General features: G+C 42.1%; 1 pseudogene; it reads left to right on the top strand.

Annotated features, from left to right (window-relative positions):
- Window positions 1–12814: 12814 nt before the first annotated feature.
- Window positions 12815–16839, top strand: LOC111159762 (annotated as a pseudogene).
- Window positions 16840–20889: the final 4050 nt, after the last annotated feature.

Here is a 20889-nt window from a genome sequence, read left to right as displayed (position 1 = left end):
ATGTATTGACAACTAAAACAAAAACAAAACACCCCCCAACAGAGAAGAAAAAGTATGACTGAAATGGTCTCCACTGTGAAAAACCGACTCTTCATATTACCGCCCCAAGATGTACCAGCAATAAACATTACAGTAACCTGGTATCACATATGCAACAGACTGCCCCATTCCCAAATGTGTATATATTAAATGGAACTTCATGAAAGAGCCAGAAATTACACCTTCTAACAGATCAACTCTATTTGAAACAAGACAATCCAAAACCCCTATCCCATGTCTCCTTGACTTGTCCTTAGCATAGAAATTGTGTGCTGCCTCTACCATGTGCATATTTTCCACCTATAAAATTTAACTTCCTTAAGGTGAAATATGATATCCTCAATTTATGCTTTGGAGTCAAACTTGGACTCAAATTCTGGATCTGCCACTTAATTGTGACTGACTTAGCCCAGGTCCTTGGGAAAGCAGAACCTTGGGAAGGATTAAAGTGATAATATCTTCTCATATGGTTTCACTTATTTGTGGAGCATAACAAATAGCATGGAGGAAAAGGGGAGATGGAGAAGAGAAGGGAGTTGAGGGGAATTGGAAGGGGAGGTGAACCATGAGAGACTATGGACTCTGAAAAACAATCTGAGGGTTCTGAAGGGGCGGGGGGTGGGGGGGGTGGGAGGTTGGGGGAACCAGGTGGTGGGTATTGGAGAGGGCACAGATTGCATGGAGCACTGGGAGTGGTGCAAAAACAATGAATACTGTTACGCTGAAAAGAAATAAAAAAATTTTTTTAAAAAGTGATAATATCTTCTTTGGGAGATACAAGACATATTGGTGAGGATGAAAAGGAAAGAAAGGAATAAAGTGTGATGTGATGCCTTCCCACACTGGCTTCTACTCACAACAGGCTGTGAAAAGACAAAGCAAGATAAGCAGCAGGTGCGTTCCCTCGGCACATACCCAGTGCTTCTTTAGAAAAGTTACATATTAAAAGTGATAATTACAGTAGCCCAAGGAGGGAGGGAATTTAGGAATTCATGCTCCTCTTCCTCCCATCTTTCCTTTCTCCATTGTCAAAACTGCTCACACACACACACACCCCCAACCCCGGGGAGTTGACTCCCCTGTACTTCTGGGTTGTCATCTAACTCCAGCTTGGGAGACCAGATCCTATGCACTGCAGTGTGTGTCTCATTTTATATTACTTTTCCATTGCTGTATGACAAATTACCACAACCTGGCTTCATAAAACACAGTTATCTCTGTTTCTGTGGGTCAAAGTTATCTCCGTCTCTGCGGCTCCTCTGTTCAGTGTGTTATAAGGCTGACATCCAGGTGTCAGCCAGCTGCATCCTTATCTCAGGGCTTGACTGGGGAAAGATTTGCTTCCATCCTCCTTTGGCTTGTTGACAGAATTCATTTCTTTGTAGCCAGAGGACGGAGGTCTCTGTTTGCTTGCTGGCTGTTTGTGGGGGACTATTTCAGTTCCTAGAGATCGCTCTTGGATCTTTGCCAAGCTGCCCTCCTCACAGTGTGGCAGCCTGCTCCTTCGAGGCCAGCAGAAGCATCTGGCGCCCCATCTTCTGGTAAAGGACTCTACTGATGTTTTCTGAGGGAGGATGGATCACAGAACTGAATGAAAGTGTATGGGGGGTGAGGCTGGGAAAAGACGCCCAGAACCAGTGATTGATACCTGCCCTTTTATTAGATGCTTTATTTTCACCCCCCAGGACTGCCTTGCACACACAGGCTGTTCCTGCGCTGTGTTCCTGTGGCAGCCAGATAGGTAAGCCTTCATCTGCACCACTTACAGGTCATTAATTGTTCCTGTGCAAAATGAAAGCCCAAGAAAACAAACCACAGACCGTAAGCACCTATGTAGTGATTTAAGTAGGAGTGACGGGTCCTGTGAGTTGAAACTGAGACTGGGCTCTTGGATGAGGCACCACTGACCCGGATGTAGCTTTAAATCACACTAGCTGGATGTAAAGCGGTCTGAGCACCAGACTCTCTAACGCACTGCAAACAGATTTTTTTTTTTTTTTTTTTGGTTCACTGCCAAGCTTTTGGGCTTTGTTACTGTACTGATACCTCAAATTCAAACTTCAGTTTCTGAGAAAGGCAAGTCAGGATCCTCAAAATGCCTGATGGGTCTATATGCAACTCTGGCCTCCAGTCTTCCCAAAAACAGACACCGCCGGCTCCAGCAACCAAATGCTGCTAAAGACAATTCCAGTGGCACCAACCAGCTAGCTGGTCCCAAACCCAGGACTGCCAGTGCCAGCTGGAGCAGTGCCTCCACTGCTCTCCTCTCTCCTTTGTCTGACCCAGATAGGACCCCGGGGATATAGGGCTTTTTGTCTTTCAGGTTTGGTCTCAGAGTGGGGTTGGGAGAAGTGAGCTTTAAGGAAACACCTTAAAAATTTTTTCTCTTACCACCTGTGAAGGAACCTCACCTGACTGATGGCTATTTCCCTAAGAATGACGCAGCAAGTCATGGGGCTTTGAATCTCTGTGCCTTGCCATTGGCGTGTTACCAGAAATCCTCTCATTCCAAGTCTGACTGTGACAGTATCAACATGACAGGCATGCAGCCCTCATACCCACTAAGCTCTCAGGTGGGTCTGTTCCAGAAAACCTGCCATGGCATGGACTGGGGTGACCTGTTTGCCTGAACCTCAACAAGGTCATGTTCATCCTCTTCCTGAACCCCACGTCTGTGCTCAGGGCTTGAATTATTAGTCCCAACTCTGGCCAAAGACAAGCCTACCTCCAGATGCAAAGGGCAGGAGATGGTAATTTCCATAGCCCAGCTGGCCTTGGTAACCTGTGAGCTTTAATTGGAGAACCCTGGGCCAGGACAAGCAACAGTGTCTTCAGGATCACAGAATATTTTGACCAGTTTAATGGGGGTACCATACTGAGTCAAGATAAGCAGCATTTCAAGGTTCATATGAAGCAATGCATATTTTTAAAATTAAAATGTATTTCTCTACATAGATGAGCTTTGCTGAGAAGTTAGGTCTGTTATAGACCAGAAACCACATGTTATCATTTCATGTTTTATTGTTTTTTTCTTAGATATTTCTATTTACAGTAAACACTGTTAGTAGATAAATAATGTACCTATATATTTGTTTCTGGAGTGTTTTTTATTCAAGGGATATACTCCCTCAACTTACATAAAGAAATACCAAGTATCTATCACTATTTGGTTGTAAAGTGAATAGTCAAATTGGAGGGGGTATGGCTATCAAACTGCAAATACTAGGTTCACAAAATAAAAAGCATGTTCAAACAAATGAAAAAAGGACTCCTCTAATCAGATTAAACCCACACAGAGTAATTTCCTCTTGATTAACCAAAATTAGTGGGCTAGAATCAAATCATGGAAATGATACCCCATCATATTCACAGGTTCTGCCCAAGGTATATACATGGCATGTATATCACAGGCAGAATCTTGGGCTCCTCTTAGAATTCTGCCTGCCACATCCAATTCAAAAGCAGAAGAGCAGCCAGGGGTTGCTGGGGCACCAAAGAGAGAAAGGAGGAAGCCAGAAGACATGAAGAACACGTACATTGTTTCTGTCTCAATACACTGACCTTAGTCAATTTTCGCTAGTATTTTCTCCATGTGAAAAGTAGAAAAACTCAAGCTAAGAACTTGTACTTTTGGTGGGAAGAAGCGTTAAGTCAGCGTGCCTATTAGCTATCATTTATTCCTATTTTCTCTATGTTGTGCATGCTCTCCACAAAGTGTCCACTGGACAAACTAGGGAGTCGGTCTTCAAAGCCTCATTTTCCAGCTGAGGCTATCCATCTTGTTATCACCTCTAGACCCAATACCATATTTAGAATGTGACTCACATAAAAGTATATTTTAAATGGTGGCTATTAGCTTAAGAGTTGTATAAAGAGTTGTAGGTCACTTTTGGCTAATCATACTTTTATATTTATATAAAATTTAAGCTGTATGGACCAACAAGAATCCCCATGCCTGCCCCAAAATTAAAAATATAAGTTAGGAAAACAGTGTGGAGATTCCTCAAAAAATTAAAGATAGAGCTATGACCCAGAAATTGCACCACTGGGTATTTACCCCAAAGATACAAATGTAGTGAAAAGAAGGGGCACCTACACCCCAATGTTCATAGCAGCAATGGCCACAATAGCCAAACTGTGGAAGGAGCAGAGATGCTCTTCAATAGACGAAAGGATAGAGATGTGGTCCATACACACAAAACAGATAATCATGTCAAAAAATGGACAGAAGACGTGAACTGACACTTCTCCATGAACACATACAAATGGCTATCAGACACATGAAAAAATGTTCATCATCTCTAGCCATCAGGGAGATTCAAATCAAAACCACACTGAAATACCCACCTTACACCAGTAAGAATGGCCAAAATAAACAAGACAGTAAACAATGTGTGTTGGAAAAGATGTGGAGAAAGGGGAACCCTCTTACACTGTTGGTGGGAACGCAAGTTGGTGCAGCCACTTTGAAGAACAGTGTGGAGATTCCTTAAGAAATTAAAAATAGAGCTTCCCTATGACCCTGCAATTACACTATTGGGTATTTACCCCCAAAGATACAGATGTAGTGAAAAGAAGGGCCATCTGTACCCCCAATGTTCATAGCAGCAATGGCCACGGTCGCCAAACTGTGGAAAGAACCAAAATGCCCTTCAACAGATGAATAAGGAAGATATGGTCCATATACACTATGGAGTATTATGCCTCCATCAGAAAGGATGAATACCCAACTTTTGTATCAATATGGTCAGGACTGGAAGAGATTATGCTGAGTGAAATAAGTCAAGCAGAGAGAGTCAATTATCATATGGTTTCACTTATTTGTGGAGCATAACAAATAACATGGAGGACACGGGGAGATGGAGAGGAGAAGGGAGTTGAGGGAAATTGGAAGCGGAGATGAACCATGAGAGACTATCGACTCTGAGAAACAATCTGAGGGTTTTGAAGGGGCAGGGGGTGGGAAAGTGGGTGAGCTGGTGGTGGGTATTATGGAGGGCACATACTGCATGGAACACTGGGTGTGGTGCATAAACAATGAATTCTGGTACACTGAAAAGAAATTTAAAAAGTTAAAAATTTTTAAAAAAAAGATGTGGTCTATATACAAATGGAACATTACTCAGCCATCGGAAAGGATGAATACCCAACTTTTGCATCAACATGGATGAGACTGAAGGAGATTATGCTGAGTGAAGTAAGTCAAGCAGAAAAAGTCAATTCTCATATAGTTTCACTTACTTGTGGAAGATAAGGAATAACATGGAAGATATAGAAGGAAAGGAAAAGTGAAGAGGGGGGCGGAATCAGAGGGGGAGACGAACCACAAGAGACTGTGGACTCCCAAGAAACTGAAGGTTTTGGAGGGGAGGGTGTTGGGGGATTGGGTGAGCCTAGTAATGGGTATTAAGGAGGGCATGTATTGCATGGAGCACTGGGTGTTATACATAAACAATGAATCTTGGAACACTACATCAAAAACTAATAGTGTATTGTACAGTGACTAACATAACACAATAAAAAAATTAAAATTTATAAGAGATATAAATTAGGCAAACAACAATCTTCTTTAAAAGTATTAAGGAGGGCACATATTGCATGGAGCACTGGGTGTGGTGCATAAACAATGACTCTTGGAACACTGAAAAAAATTAAATTTAAAAAAATCTTTGACTGCTTGTGATACTATTTTAAGTATTAAACGTCAATGAAGAAAATAAAATCTTAACTTCACTGATTGTGTGTGTGTGTGTGTAGATCTACAATATGCACACTAATTTTAAGTGTAGAGCTCCGGGCAGGAAAGCCATATGTTCTTCCCCTTGATCCTATCAGAACTTCAGAACAGACTACTTGCAGTACTACTTTCAAGATAATTAATAACGTATATCTCCCAAAAATGCAAATTCAGAATTGGCAATTTATCTTTTTTTCTTTTTAATTATAGAGCTGCTATTATCCCCACCCATCCACAGCTCCAGTCAGGGATTTTTTTTTTTTTTTTTTGGAACCAGTTCAGCTTCCTTATATCCCTCCTTTCCTTCCTTTCCTCTCCTAGCCTTTGCTGCTGCACAAAAATAAAAGCAAAACAAAACACTAAAAATGACCAGATTAGAGGAATCTGAGCTACAATGGCCAACTGTACCTTAGCAATATTCCTTCCAGAGAGAGAATTACCACAGTCTGGTGCCCCTTAGTCCTTTTGAAGTGAAAGTATCAAGTCTCCAAACAGAACATACACAAGTTGAAACCTATGGAAATTTCAACTCTAACAGTCAGTTTGGGTGAAATCATGCATTGATAACAATCTCAGTGTCCTAAAACAGCAGAGGTTTACTTCTCCCTCACTCTGTATTTTCATCATGAGTCAGCTGTGGCTCTGCTCCATGGATCATTGTGTTGAGGCCCAGACTGACACAGCAACCCCTCACTGGAGTATTTCTCATCTTATGACACAGTGAAAAAGGGGGGCCGAGGCTCAGTCAGTTTAGCATTCGACTTTTGATCTCAGCTCAGGTCTTGACCTCAGAGTCCTGAGTTCAAGCCCCACATTGTACTCCATGCTGGGCGTGCAGCTACTTAAAATGGACTGGAGGAAATGGGGCATGGCCAAGTAGTAGACCATGCAATGGTTTTTAAATCTTCTGTTCAGGAGTGACACCCATCATTTTACTCATTGGCCATTTCGCTTCATGCAATGCATATAGTGGAGACGGATACCAAAGGAGTGGGTGGGGATATGTGATCCTTCCCTATAGGCAAGCAGTAATGTTCTGAACAACAGAAACGGTCATGGATAATTCATATTAATGCTGTAAGGTAAATTACTCCACCACACTCAAAGTAAAGTAACATAACATTTCTCTGTATATCACCAATGAAACAACGCCTCAAGTAAATGATTTTGGACCTTCCACCAATTTTGGTACACGGAATCCTTGAGCAAGGCCCATGTGTATTTAGATAAAGGCCTGGATGATGGAAGCCATAGCCCAACAGCACAAGGTAACACTTCCAGAAACAATAGCAGTGTAACAACCATGGGATAAGACCTCTCTTTCTAGCCCTAGTGATTCATCTAGGGTCTTGCATACCCGGCTGGTCATTGTGTGTCCAGTGTGATCCATTCAAAGTCAGACAATTCTGCTGGCAAGTGTACTCTATGGCAATATCGCCCTATACACAGGGGATATTAACACTCACAAAACACTTACTACACAGCTTACAGATACATGGTGGACAAATATTTAGATTCAGCCACCTCCAAGGTACCCTTTTCAGGTTAGGCTCAAATCTACTCTTGGAACCTGGTAGTGTGATAGTCTGATCCTTTCCCAAGTCTGAGGAGCTCAGTATCACAGAAAGAGAGGGAATCTTCTTCAACCTTGTAGCATTATTCCTTTCTGTCTCAGAATAATACCTCTTAATTTTCCATCAGCCTTACAGTAGATGCTGTGGTATACCACAGAAATCCCCCTTCAGGACTAAGGCACACATCCCCCCAGACACAAGGGGTGTTGGCTGTTGATGGCTCACAGCAGTGTCCCTATCCAGACACTGCCCTTGACTGAAGGAAGCTGCACGTATTACTTTTCCACCCCAGGGGCAACCCACACTGATGTGCTGGTACAAAAGACTGGCCCCTATCTAAATTGGGAAATTGCTGAAGGGCCTAGTTTTAGAGTTCCTCACCGTATTGGCTAAAATGGCTATTACAACTACATTGCAGTTCAGCTTCTTCCTTGGCCCAATTTTGCATCCATGGCCCCTCAAAAGGTATTCACCTAGACAGCACACCCAAATAGACATGCTGGATGTGTATCAGTGTCTGAGTGTTTCCTAGGGAACCTGATGTGTAACAGTTGGTACTGGAGATGATCCTACAAAGCAGACTCTCATGGATTTTGGAGCTCTCTCACTAACCAGCTGGTAAAGAGGAGCCCTTATTGGTAGGTAGCAAGAGGAGTATAAACAGTTCCTGACTTGTTATAGTGGTGTAATTGTCGAAAACTTTTATGAGTGATGAAATGGAATGGGTTATCAGCAGAAGGGAATGCACTATCAGATGAACATAGGAGGCATATGAGAGGTACAGGAGAGGTAGTAATTATAAGGTTATGGAATCTGTTGATGGTTGCTGGGTGCATGCAAAGCACTGAAGAAAGCAATGAATTGGATCATTAATCACCAACTTAAGGCAAAATATGAAAACCAGAAGCCCTCCCTCATAACATAAGGAGACTTAACTCCTACAGGCATAGAGCAGGAAAAAAACTAAGGCTTAGATCTAGGTCTTACTTATAACAAGAAAATGGAAAAGTTCCAAAAGGGGTTGAATTCTCGACATCAACAAGTCTACTATGACTAAGAAAGTAAATCCTAAAAGCGCTCATCACAAGAAAAAACAATATGTAACCATGTGTGATGATGGATTATTAAACATATTGGAGTGATCGTTTCATAATATATACATGTATCAAATCATTGTGTACACCTAAATTCATGTAATATTATATGTCAACTCTAATTCATTAAAACTAGAAAGAAAGAAAGAAAAAGAAAAGTCAAGTCTTTACCTTAAAATCAGCATTCTGATTAAGAGGCAACCCCAAAGCATGGAAAAATAGGAGTCAAGGCATTCAAAATCTTAAATCCCCTGATTCATCTAAAATTCATCCACTCCTCCCATGCTAAAGACCCTCATCCCTGAGGAGTCTAAAGAATCTAGAGTTGTGGAACAGGAAACACAAATTCTCTAAATGGAAACTAGGATAGTAAATGAGGCCACTCCAACTTTCATTCCGTGGTTCCTAAGCCCATGGGTTCTATGTTTTGGCCCATTGCCTGACATAATGCCAAGTAATGGTCATTGATTCAGAATAGATCTCAGAGTCTAGAAAATGGCACTTCATCTTCACCAGGTACCTCCATGCTGAAGCAACTTCAAAGGCTGTTTCATTCAAGCCACCAGCTTCTGAGTGGTAGCTCAGAAGTGGTAGCTCAAACTCCTTCCTAGTCATAAGCTCACGGCCACAGCTTATTTGCTGTTAAGAGTGTATCTTGGGGAAATTATCATCAAACACTCTGTTCTCAGATTTCATTGCTGATTGAGGTTCCGAGAAGAAGAAAGAAAACATACCTGGAATATGTACCAATTCTAGCCACAATGAATCACTGTTCCTTCCATGGAAGAAAGGATCCAGTATTATCCTCAAAACCAAATGACTAGTTGATTCCTCAACAGAGGACACTAGATCAGGGTCTTAGCACTGGTCTTCATTGCTGGCAGGGTGGGCATTTGGTGGTAGCAGAAGGTAGATTAGTCTTGGCAAGCAGGAACTCATGCTATGGGGACCACATCACCTCCATCTCTGCTATCATGGCTACTTTTACAAGTGCCCAGGCACATGGGTGGCCACTGACAGAAGCTGGCTAACACTAGTCAAGACATTCTGTGTAGTCAGTTATTCAGTACCAACCTTCTGTGCTTCACATATTCTGGTAGATGCCAACATGTTATATAAAGACCTTCACATTTCATGCCAACAACGCCCTGCCTCTTCCTCAGACAACTTTTCTCTAATCTTCTAATCTTTCTCATTCCAGGCCCACCAAATAACCAACCAAGTCATCTTCACTTCCCATGGATTAGGGCCTGGGTCCCCCTTCAGTTAAGCCATGTAGAGCATCAGAGGTACCAAACAAGGGTGAGGGTTTTCTAGAAAGGGATTGGAAGAGGGAGGTGAGGAGTATCAGTTGTGTTGTCAAGATCAGCTACAGCAACAGGAGCTAGAGGTATATCCCCCTGATTTTCTTTTTGTAAGTTTCCCCAGGAAAAGAAACTAACCAGGATCCTAGAGGACGTCTTCACAGGTGGTATGAACTTACTATATAAAACAAGTGGATCCAAGTGACACTAAAAATGGATCCTAATGGATCAAGACCAAGGCACTCATTTCCCCAGCTACTGGAAATATGTCTGCTACTACAGACACAGAACTGCTCTGCACGGGGAACTGCCCTCAGCTAAAAGAATCTGCTTTGATCAAGGGTACGCTCCTTCCCCAGCTGATCCATATGGAGGCACGAAGGTCTTGTCTCTTTGTCAGTTTGGTACTTCTCTGAAAGGCCATCCCAGCTGCACAGCAACATGTATTAATGATGGAGAATTGCAACCACATCACTGTTAAACTTCTCCCTCTGAAAATTCTGCTTTTCTCACTCCTTAGCAAGTGCCAGAGCATTCCCCAGTAGATGATCTTTTGTACCTAAATGTCAGAGTCAGACTCTGTGTCCTCACAGCACTCTACTCATGACAGTTCTAGGGGTCCAACGAAGGCCTCTCAAGATGGTCTCCTTCTCATCTGTACCTTTCTTTTCTTGACGCACAAAATGGCAGATTTCTGGAACCCAAAGCTACACATCTCAGGTGAGTTACAGAATGGTAAACTGTACCCATTCCCATTCCTGCTAGGGCAAAGAAAATATTCGTATTGTCCAGTATTAGTGTTGTTCTAAAGGGTCCCAGAGAGCCACTCTGGCTATTCAAGAAAGAGAGCATTCTACCTCAGCAACAACAAAAAATTTAAAAAAAAAAAAAAACACAAAAAACACTTAGATATGTCCAAGAAATTGGCCACTGGCCAAAAGAAACATGAAGAATATAACCAAGCTGGTTCAGGTACTGAGGAATTTCATAATGACAGCATCCTAGCTGTTAGCCAAGTGGTCCAATGGAAACACTATGAATTGGGACTGGCCACAGTGTCTGTGAAAAGTCAGAAGTCACTGATGTATACAAAGGTGTACAGGCTGGACTAAATGGCTTCATGCCAAAGAGGAGGGAAAAAATGGAAATTTCCTTGGAATTAATTCAACAACAAAAATGAACAGATTTTCTATCAGTTTGTTGGAACGATTCTGAATCGGCCTTCCTAGATGCTAACAATAGTGCCTATCCCCTTCACGTTACCAAGCTGACAATGGAAGTATCAGACTGTAGGAAATAAACTGGGAAAGAAGGAAAGAAATCTTACTTTTTTTTTTTTTAATCCTTTCCTTTTCCACACATTGAAGAAATGATAGTAATCTCCTTTTAACTTTGCTATGAGACAGACAAATATTTTCTGGTAATTATAACTTCCAAGGCATGTCCTCTGACATTCTTTTACAGAATAAATGTCCACGAGGACAGACTAGAGGCAAGGGGATAAATTTAAGTTCCAGCCTCTGGAGAGTCAGGCTTATGGCTATTTCGGGTACAGTGACATTGCCAACTAGTGCATCTCTACATATATATTTACACATTTTTTTGTATCCAGAGAACTTCCATAGAGGGTACAGATGATGACCTTTACGTCTACCTACTCTCATGCAGCTATTGCCTAGATCAAATTAGAAGAGGTTCCCATCACCCCAAAAGTTCCCTCATGCCTCTTTCCAGTCAACACACAACTCCCATCTACTGAAGGTAACAATTTTTATTGCCCCCCCCATCCCAGACTAAATATCAATGCCTCTTTTAAAGAAAAATTCAAGTCCCAAAAAATGGTTCCAAAGATGTGGGTTCTCTTCATTATAGATGAGGAGAAAGATAGGGCTGGAGAACAAAGACTTAGTATCTTCCTAGGAAAGGGAATCTAGGGAAAGTTGCCATTCCTTCTTTCTGTGTCTATGGCAGCAAGAAACACAAACCAAATTTAGTTATTCAGTGATACCATTAAATTTTCAAATTATCTTGCTATATTATATCTCTTTTCTGCATCACATGGCCAAAGAGAAATATACCCACAGATATGAACAGTGGATCAGGAAAATCTAAAAGAGAAACCTGAGCTTCCTAAAAGAAATAAATAGGTCAACAACAGCCAAACTCTGTGGGCTAGTTGAGGGCCCAAACACCACCATGTAAACGAAATTAAATTGCCCCAACTTTAAGCTTACTTTCTGAGTAATTAATTAGAGTTACTGCTGTAAAGGCAGAACAAAGAAAACTTAACCTTTAAAAAACAGACTGTGGGTTACAAAATGTAACAAATTAGAGTGTGAACATGTAACTAATCAGTCCCCAGTGCATTGGGAAAGGAGGGAGAGCAGGGAAAGGAGGAGGAAGCAGGATACATTATTTCTCATTTTCTCCCCCCAAAGATACAAGAACCCCTCATCCCATCTCCTAATAGAGATGTGCCCTGGTATATCACTGGAAACCCAATGCTTCTCTGTGTCTCTTACTCTGAAACTGTCCAAATTGTTCTCCTTCTTCAAACCTCAGAGGTAGATGATTAGGAAGAATATGGTTTTCTACCCAAATGGAAAAGATAAACACCTTGATAATAAGTCCCATGTTTTTCCTTTCTGCTTCCAAACTAGGAAATTGTCTTCAGAGTTAACTTGGTTTTCAGCCCAGGCTTCAGTTGCTTGCCTTTTATATCCTCCTTCTAGACTCTGGAATATTTTTCACAAGGACAATGGGAACTACTACATGTTCCTTATACATTTCATCTTTTTGTTATAAGCGGGGTCCTCTAAGAAGCCAACTCTGACGGAGTGTAGTAGTTAGTATGTTTATTAGGGAGAGACTGTGGAACCCCACAGGTAAACACAGATAGAAGGTAGGGCAAGGAAGCCAGAGTGGGCAGAAGTCAAGCAACAACACAAGCCCAACAGAGAGCAAGCTAAAAAGATTTATTGTAAGGAAATGACTCACAAAATTGCAGAGGCCTGGTAAATCCAAACTCTGCAGAGCAGGCTGGCAGGACGGAGCCCCAGGGAAGAGATGCAGTTTGACTCCAAAGGCAGTTTTGCGGACAGAATGCGCTCTTCTTCCGGGAAGGTCAGTCTTTGGCTCTGCAGGCCTTCAGGTGGTTGTTTTATACCCACCCATGTAATGAAGGACAATTAGCTTCACTGAACTCAGTCTCTTGATTTAAATGTTAATCTAACAAATACCTTCAAAGAAACATCTAGAATCAAGTGTGACCAAATATCTGGATATAGTGGTCTAGCCAAGTTGACACATACATTTAACCATCACACCACCCCAAAAAAGCACGATCTGGGGGAAAGATGGTTTTCCACAGCTGAGGCTCTCTAAAGGGACTCACAGGTGAAAACTGTCTGCGGATGACATTCCCAGCAGCTGCGGCAGTGAATCTTCCCAGAGTGGAATCTGAGCAGAGCCTTTCTGGGTTCATCACATCTATGCGATTAATTACTTGTATTCAACAATTAAATTTAGTGTTAAAAAGTTTATTCAGGGGTGCCTGGGTGGCTCAGCGGGTTAAGCCGCTGCCTTTGGCTCAGGTCATGATCCCAGGGTCCTAGAATCGAGTCCCGAATCCGGCTCCTTGCTCAGCAGGGAGCCTGCTTCCCTCTCTGCCTCTCCCTGCCACTCTGCCTGCTTGTGCTCTCTCTCTCTTTCTCTCTCTGACAAATAAATAAATAAATAAAATCTTTAAAAAAAAAAGTTTATTCAGTATGATGTTTCAAAGCAAAGGTTGATAAATATATATTAGGATATAGACATAAAGGACACAGAAACACCCTTTTTGTTTGAAAGAAATGATTAAGAAAGAGTGTTTGAAATACCTGAAATTATTGTTTGCATATGCGACAAACCAAAAGCAGAGTCTGTTCTGTTTTTACCACATGGAGTAGTGACCTCCTCTCATATAGTGAGCCTCTCGGTTGCTTGTATCTCTGATCCCTTTCAGGGACAGATGCAGTGACCTCTTAAGGTGTCTGGGATGAAGAAGGGGGAATCAGCTTCGAGAAACTTATCCTGTGACTTAAGCAATTATTTGGTATTTCCTGGAATCAACTAGTAAGTATTATTTAAAGATAATAGGTTAGTGATGAAGTTTTAGAATATAAGTGAAGTCCGGAGCCGATGAGCAAGAAAGAATTCTTAAGACACCACTGGGGCAAAAAGGTGATTTTCTTAAAGCACATGGGCAGAAAGACTTGCAGCCCTGTGATCCCAAGGAGTGGCTGATTATATTCTTGGGAGTTGGGGAGGTGAGAACAAAGGAGGTGTTCAGAAGGGCTGTCATACAGTAAAGAAAATTCTCAGGGGCGCCTGGGTGGCTCAGTGGGTTAAGCCTCTGCCTTTGGCTCAGGTCATGATCCCAGAGTCCTGGGATCAAGCCCCACATTGGGCGCTCTGCTCAGCGTGGAGCCTGCTTCCCCCCCACCCTCTGCCTGCATCTCTTCCTACTTGTGATCTCTCTCTTTCTGTCAAATACGTAAATAAAATATTAAAAAAAAAACAAACAAAAAACCTCTCAGGATAATGGAGACCTGGTTATTGTCAAGCCAAGCTATTTTTTTGGTTTGTTTCATTTTATTTTTTCTCTAAGGAGGTACCAACATGAAGACAGTTGGGGAGTTTTCTGGTAGAATGTCATACTCCTCCTGTCACATGTCCTTGTCAATAGGCTGTAGGTTTAGAAGAAATTCAACTTTATTTACATTTCCTTCCACCTCAGCCTCCCTCAATTTTATGGAGGGGAGGATGATGTTAAGGGCTTCAGGAACTGAGTTATGGGTCTCTGGAAATTAGGTTATTGATAAGAAAGCTTCTTCTTTGTAAATCACTAGGACATTTGTAAACTGAGGGAGACTCTTATCGTGCAGGATTGTGATCTCTGTTTTCCCTTTAGGGCAGCCAGGAGTGCCTGAGGAATGTCACATATATCCCATGGAGGAAGGGGGGAGAGTTGCAGGATGTCAGCTTCTGCTTTGCCCTCAGCTTGCCTTCTACTCCCTCATCATCAGGACTCAGCACAGAAACACAAATCCACAGAAGAGCTCAGCTGCCATTTCCCTCAGTTTGTGTGTCTCTCCAGCTTCTAGTAGCCATTCTATGAGACACGAGCGACCATCACCCCAGGAACGGGTGGATAAGGAACCATTAAAGCGAATCCCTTAGGATGGCCCACTTGGGATGGGCCTCACACCTTTTTCTTCATCTAATGGAACTCACTCCTTGGAAGGATTCCAGCCTCAACTAATAAAATTTACATGGGAGTGATTCCCCTCACTCTTCGGCCACAGTGATTGGCTCAGGAATGGACATGTGATGCAGAAAGAAATAATGAAATATTTACTGAAGTTTCTGGGAAACGGGGAGGGAGAATCCGTGTGCTGAAGGTGGATTTTTTGCAGCCACCCTGGGGATGAGTGGGATGACAGAGAAGAGCACTGCTGGCAGCAACTGATCCTCCGAATTAAAGACGACTTAAAGTTAATCCTACTTCTGGGTTTTTCAGTTATGTGACTCGGCAAATTTTCTTGTTTGTACTTTTATGAATTACATCATTCATACAAAGAAGAACCTAAAATATATGTGAGGTTTAATCAATTATAGGCTCTTCCCTAGATGCCAGAGAAACAGGGTAGGGGGCCTGGTAGGGGGTGCTGCATAGGAAGTGCCCTGCAGGGGGAGGAGTGGGGATTTGCTAAGGCCACACTCACTTGCAGGGGGTGCCCACAGCCTGGAGCAGGGGCTTCAGCCTCTCTCACAATCAGGGCATGGTCACGTGCACCGAAAGTGCTACTGTAGGGAAAGGGCAGCAAGCGCGGTGTTCAATGGCCACAGGGCCTCTACAAGCTCGTGGAGGACACAACCACAGCCCCATAAGCAACCTGGAGCTTCTCCTCACACAGGCGGTAGAAAGACTTGGGAGTCCTGGGTGACCTGGTCTCACTGAAGAAATCTTTGGACCCGAATTGACTACTGTCTGCTGGTCTGGGTGAAAACAAGGAACTGAGAAGGAGAAATTGCTGAGACAAGAAGGAAAATTCGAGAAGATCCAGACGAGGTAAAGTGAGAGGACTGTGAAGTTTCTGAGAAGCTGCCACCTGGAGGTGGGGTGAAGAACAAGTTCAAATGGGAACTAAACCCTGAAATAGCCACCAACTATTTCTTCAAAAATAAAATAAGATAAAAGGGGTGCCTGGGTGGCTCAGTCGTTAAGCATCTGCCTTCGGCTCAGGTCATGATCCCAGGGTCCTGGGATCAATCCTCACATAGGGTTCCCTGCTCAGCAAGAAGCCTCCTCCCTCTCCCACTCCCCCTGCTTTTGTTCCCTCTTTTGCTGTCTCTCTCTCTCTCTATCAAATAAATAAATAAATAAAATCTTTTTAAAAAATAAAATAAAAACAAGAGAGGGAAACAAACCACGAGAGACTCTTAACTCTAAGAAACAAACTGAAGGGGGTACCTGGGTGGCTCAGTGGGTTAAAGCCTCTGCCTTTGGCTCAGGTCATAATCTCAGGGTCCTGGGATCAAGCCCTGCATCAGGCTCTCTGCTCGGCAGGGAGCCTGCTTCTGCCTGCCTCTCTGCCTACTTGTGATCTCTCTCTCTCTGTCAAATAAATATATAAAATCTTTTTTAAAAATTAAAAAGAAAACAACTGAGGGTTGCTAGAGGGGAGGTAGGTGAGGGTGTAGGGTAATTAGGGGATGGGCATTAAGGAGGGCACGTGTTGTAATGAGCACTGGGTGTTCATATGTAAGTGCTGAATCACTAAATTCTACCCCTGAAACTAATAATATACTCTATGTTAACTAAACTGAATTTAAATAATTTTTTTTAAATCGGAATTGTGGTCACCCCACACGTATTAAAATTACCAGAAGAGCCCATTACACAGTGGGCAACAGTAAATGGACTGGACACTGTGAGGGTACCTGTGTCTGTGGTGAACCTTGAGAGCCCCAACACCAAAAGCTACAAGCACGGGTTAGCCCAGCAAGCTGCCAAGGGAATGGCCCCCACCACCTCTGAGACCATCTGAACCCACTCTCCCTTGAAAGCAGAATGGCAGAATCAGAGGAGCAATGAGCAAAGATGGGCCAGGACCCTGGTACCACTCCCAGCTCTGACCAAATAGTGAAATTTTAGAGAGCATATGGGGACAGGGGCCTAAGATGCACGTTCGCTCAGTCTTTGCCGTTATCACATGGGACCTTGCTGGAACAGTCCTGCTCCAAGAGTATCAGGCTATGGGTTTGATTAGCTGAATATCAGCAGATGGAAACTGTCTAGATCCTGTTTAGGCTTTTCCTTCCTTGGAACGCTTTGGAGCAAATGGAAGAGCTAACCACTGTCTCCAGTACTGGGCTCTCTCTCATACAAACAGAACATTTGTAGCTCAAGAGGAAATAAAGAGACTGTATTCTTTTCATTAAAAAAATTATAATAAACAAAAACAATTATAAAGCAAACACCAATGTAACCACCAAGTGAGGCAAGAGAGAATATTTCTACCACATCAGAAGACACCTGTATACTTCTTCCACCTCCCAGAGGTAACTCCTTGCCTAACTCTGATGATAATTATTCCTCCTCTATCCTGTATAGTTTCTGTTTGCCCTCCAGATATATTCTCCATCTTTCACCTTGCTCTGGACCCCACGAGAAATAAATATATGTATTACATTAGCAGATTCTCTTCTCCTCTGGTTTTCAGTTGAATGATGACCAAAGGGAGGGACTGGAGGAAAATTGGAATATTGGAGAGGAGAAACCAGGGAATTTCTTTGTCATTCAGACTCTAGGGCAGAGGCTGCCAGAAGCTGTGTCTCCTCTTTGAAGTTCCTGCCAGGAACAGCCCCTCGCTTTGTGTTTCCCTGTGCCATTATGGTTCCAGCCTTTACCTGAAGGCCCCAGGTTCTGGACTCTGGTAATAGTCCCAACTCTCTATGCTGGGAACAACAATCTCCAGTAAGAGCCACCTTCCCTCTGTGGTTTCTCCACTCTGACAAGATATACTTGCTCCCAAGTGATGGGTTGATTCCCTAGATAGATGACACTACCTAGGGGGCATAGCTCTGGTCTTTGTTGCTGGCAGGTTGGACATTTGATGGCAGCAGAAGCTAGATAATTCCATTTGCTTATATTTTGTTCATGAGTTCTCTTCCTGAGTACAATTCTTTCACATCTTAATAGGTGGTAGCAATATTATTAGGATATTAAAATTTTTATTGGGAGCGGGGTCATCTTTTCTGATTCTCTCAAAGTTTTCGTTGGAAGTGTTTCTTCTGGAATGGCAGACAGAACTCAATGGAAAATATAATTTGGGATATTCTTTGGCTTTAACTATGGTTCCAGATCCTTTAGTCACTAGATGACTATCCACACTTCCTACTTCTTTGGTATGAACTTATCAAAGTTCATTTCTCTAATAGAAATGTTTCCATTTTTCTACATTTTCAAAGTTATCAGCATAACATTGTTCATACTTTTATCACACTAAGGTTTTTTTTCTTCTTTTTATAAAGATCGATCGATTGATTGATTTTAGGAAGAGAGAGAGCACACATGCATGAGTGGGGTGAAGAGCCAAGGAAGAGGGAGGGACAGAATCTCAAGCAGACTCCTTGCTGAGTGGGGCGCCCAATGCAGGGCTCGATCCCACAACCCTGAGATCATGACCTGGACCGAAATCAAGAGTCCGAGCCTTAGCCGATGGAGCCACCCAAGCACCCCATTTCTCACTAACCTTTTAAGAATTGGAAGATCTGTGAATTGTGTAATACTGATGAATCACAGATCTGTACTCCTGAAACAAATAATACATTATATGTTAATTAAAAAAAAAGATCTTTAAAAAAAAGGAAAAAAAAAGAATTGGAGTATCTATAGTGATGTCCTTGTTATTTCTGATAACAGTTATATATGTCTTTTCCCTTCGGAAAAAACTCTAACAAGATCAGTCATTAAATAAAAAAAACAGACTATGGATTTTTTTAAAATCTTTTCTATTGTTTGTCTTCTAGTTCTATAATTTCTACCTTTAGTTATTTCCTTCTTTCCAATTTTTAGATTCGTTCTGATATTTTTTTTTAATTTTCTCAAATTTCAAGTGCAGACTGAGTGTTATACGTAAATGATAAATAACTAAATACTACCACTCCTGAAACCAAAAATAAATAAATAAAATAAAATACTCCCAAAACCTGCTGCCTAGCACCTTGTCCCCTCCCCAGGACCCTCCCTCTCCCAATACCTACCAATCCTGGTGTGGTGCTGGGGGGTAAGGCCTGGGTGGGGGCTTCAGGATGCTGCTGACTTTGGTCCTCGCCATTGCTACCCCAGCAGTTAAATATCATTAATATTTCCCCAGCCCCTTCCTCCTCCTCCTCCTCCTCCCTGTCTCCCCATAAAAACAGTTCTTCCTCCTGACTTCCTTATTTCTGGGTCCTGTATCTCATTCTCCGATTCATGTGACATGGAGCTTCTGAGCCCTCTTTTCCTCCCCTCTCCTGCTCCCCTTCAATTGGTTGTCTTCCCTGTGCCTTTGACCTCTCCCACCCTCTGCCTTTCCTCCCTCATCTCCTCCTTTCCCCTTTCTATAGCCTCCACTCTGGAACAGACCCTGATTCCTGGCCCAATTTCCTTGGCCCATGTTGAACTCTTCTTATCCCCATCCCTTCTTCCTCCACAAACCTGCCTTCCCTATCTTGCTTCCTCATGGGATTATACCTCCTAATCAAGGTGAAGGCCTTACCCCTGCAAATGCCACCTCTATTGGAAAGCCTTATACAGAAAAGATTTCATAAATATTTATTAAATTCAGTCAACTTGGGGCACCTGGGTGGCTCAGTTGGTTATGCATCTGCCTTTGGCTCAGGTCAGGATCCCAGAGTCCTGGGATGGAGCCCCACTTCGGGCTCCCTTCTCAGTGGAGAGCCTGCTTCTCCCTCTGCCTGCTGCTCCCTCTGCTTATACACACTCTCTCTCTCTGCCATATAAATAAATAAAATCTTTTTTAAAATATGTTAAATAAATAAATTCAGTCAACTGAATTTAAAAAAAAATTTCAAGTGCACAGAATTATATTAAAATAAACCCTAGGTCATGAAACACTCTCACCATTTCTATATAGTCTATGTCACACCTTCCCTGTATCTTTTCTGCTCCTCTTACTTCCTTTTGAGTTGCTTATATTTTATTTCTCCAGTTTTTCCTCAACTAATTTATATTCTTTTTAATTTCTATTCTTTTGGTGGTGACCTAACAATCCCAATGAGTGTCCTACGTGTTTAATCTATACCTTCTCCCTACTTCCTTGAAGACTTCAGTTCCACCTAACTCCTTCTCCACTTCCCTATTATTGTTCATCATGAACTTTGATTATATATTTTGACCCCATTAGACATTATTGTTTTACACAGCCAATACTTACTTAAGTGTACCAATATACTTGCCACTTTTTTGTTTTGAATTACTCCGTGCACATAAAACCCTCAATGTGGGATGGTTTTTCTTTCTTTTGACTTTCAGAACTTTTTAGTCAGGGCCTGCTAGTAATGAAGTATGGATTTTTAACCTAAAATATCTATTTCATCTTCAATCTTGAAATATTTTTTTAAGGTATAGGATTTTATTTTGGCGGGTATATTTTCAACTTACAAGGATCATATTCCTTTGAATACCAGCTTCCATTATTATCAGTAAGGTGCTAGCTAGCAGTCTACTGCCACTCCTTAGAAGTAATCTTTTTTGTTATGACCACTTTCAAGACAGTTTGTCTTCAGTTCTCTGTAGATTCACTATGTATCTAGATAGGAGTTTTTTTTGGGGGGGGTGTTTTTTTTCTGCTTTGGATTCTTTGGGTTGTGTCTTTGGATTAGAGTCTGTCCTCAGTTCTAGAAATCTATCAACGGCTGTCTCTTTAAATATCTCTTTCTCACTCTCTCTTCTCCTTATTGGACTCTAAACAGATGTTAGACCTTTTAACTCTTATCTGTATTTTCCCTCTTTTTCATCTCTGGATAATTTCTTTTGACTTGTCTATCCTCCAATTCACTAACTCAATTCACCTGCATTCCATCTGGTATTA

The sequence above is a fragment of the Enhydra lutris genome, unplaced genomic scaffold, assembly GCF_002288905.1.
Source record: "Enhydra lutris kenyoni isolate GAN:26980312 unplaced genomic scaffold, ASM228890v2 scaffoldscaffold4, whole genome shotgun sequence".
Taxonomy (NCBI): domain Eukaryota; kingdom Metazoa; phylum Chordata; class Mammalia; order Carnivora; family Mustelidae; genus Enhydra; species Enhydra lutris.
Note: the sequence above shows the minus strand (reverse complement) of the source record. Positions and strands in the feature narration are given on the sequence as shown.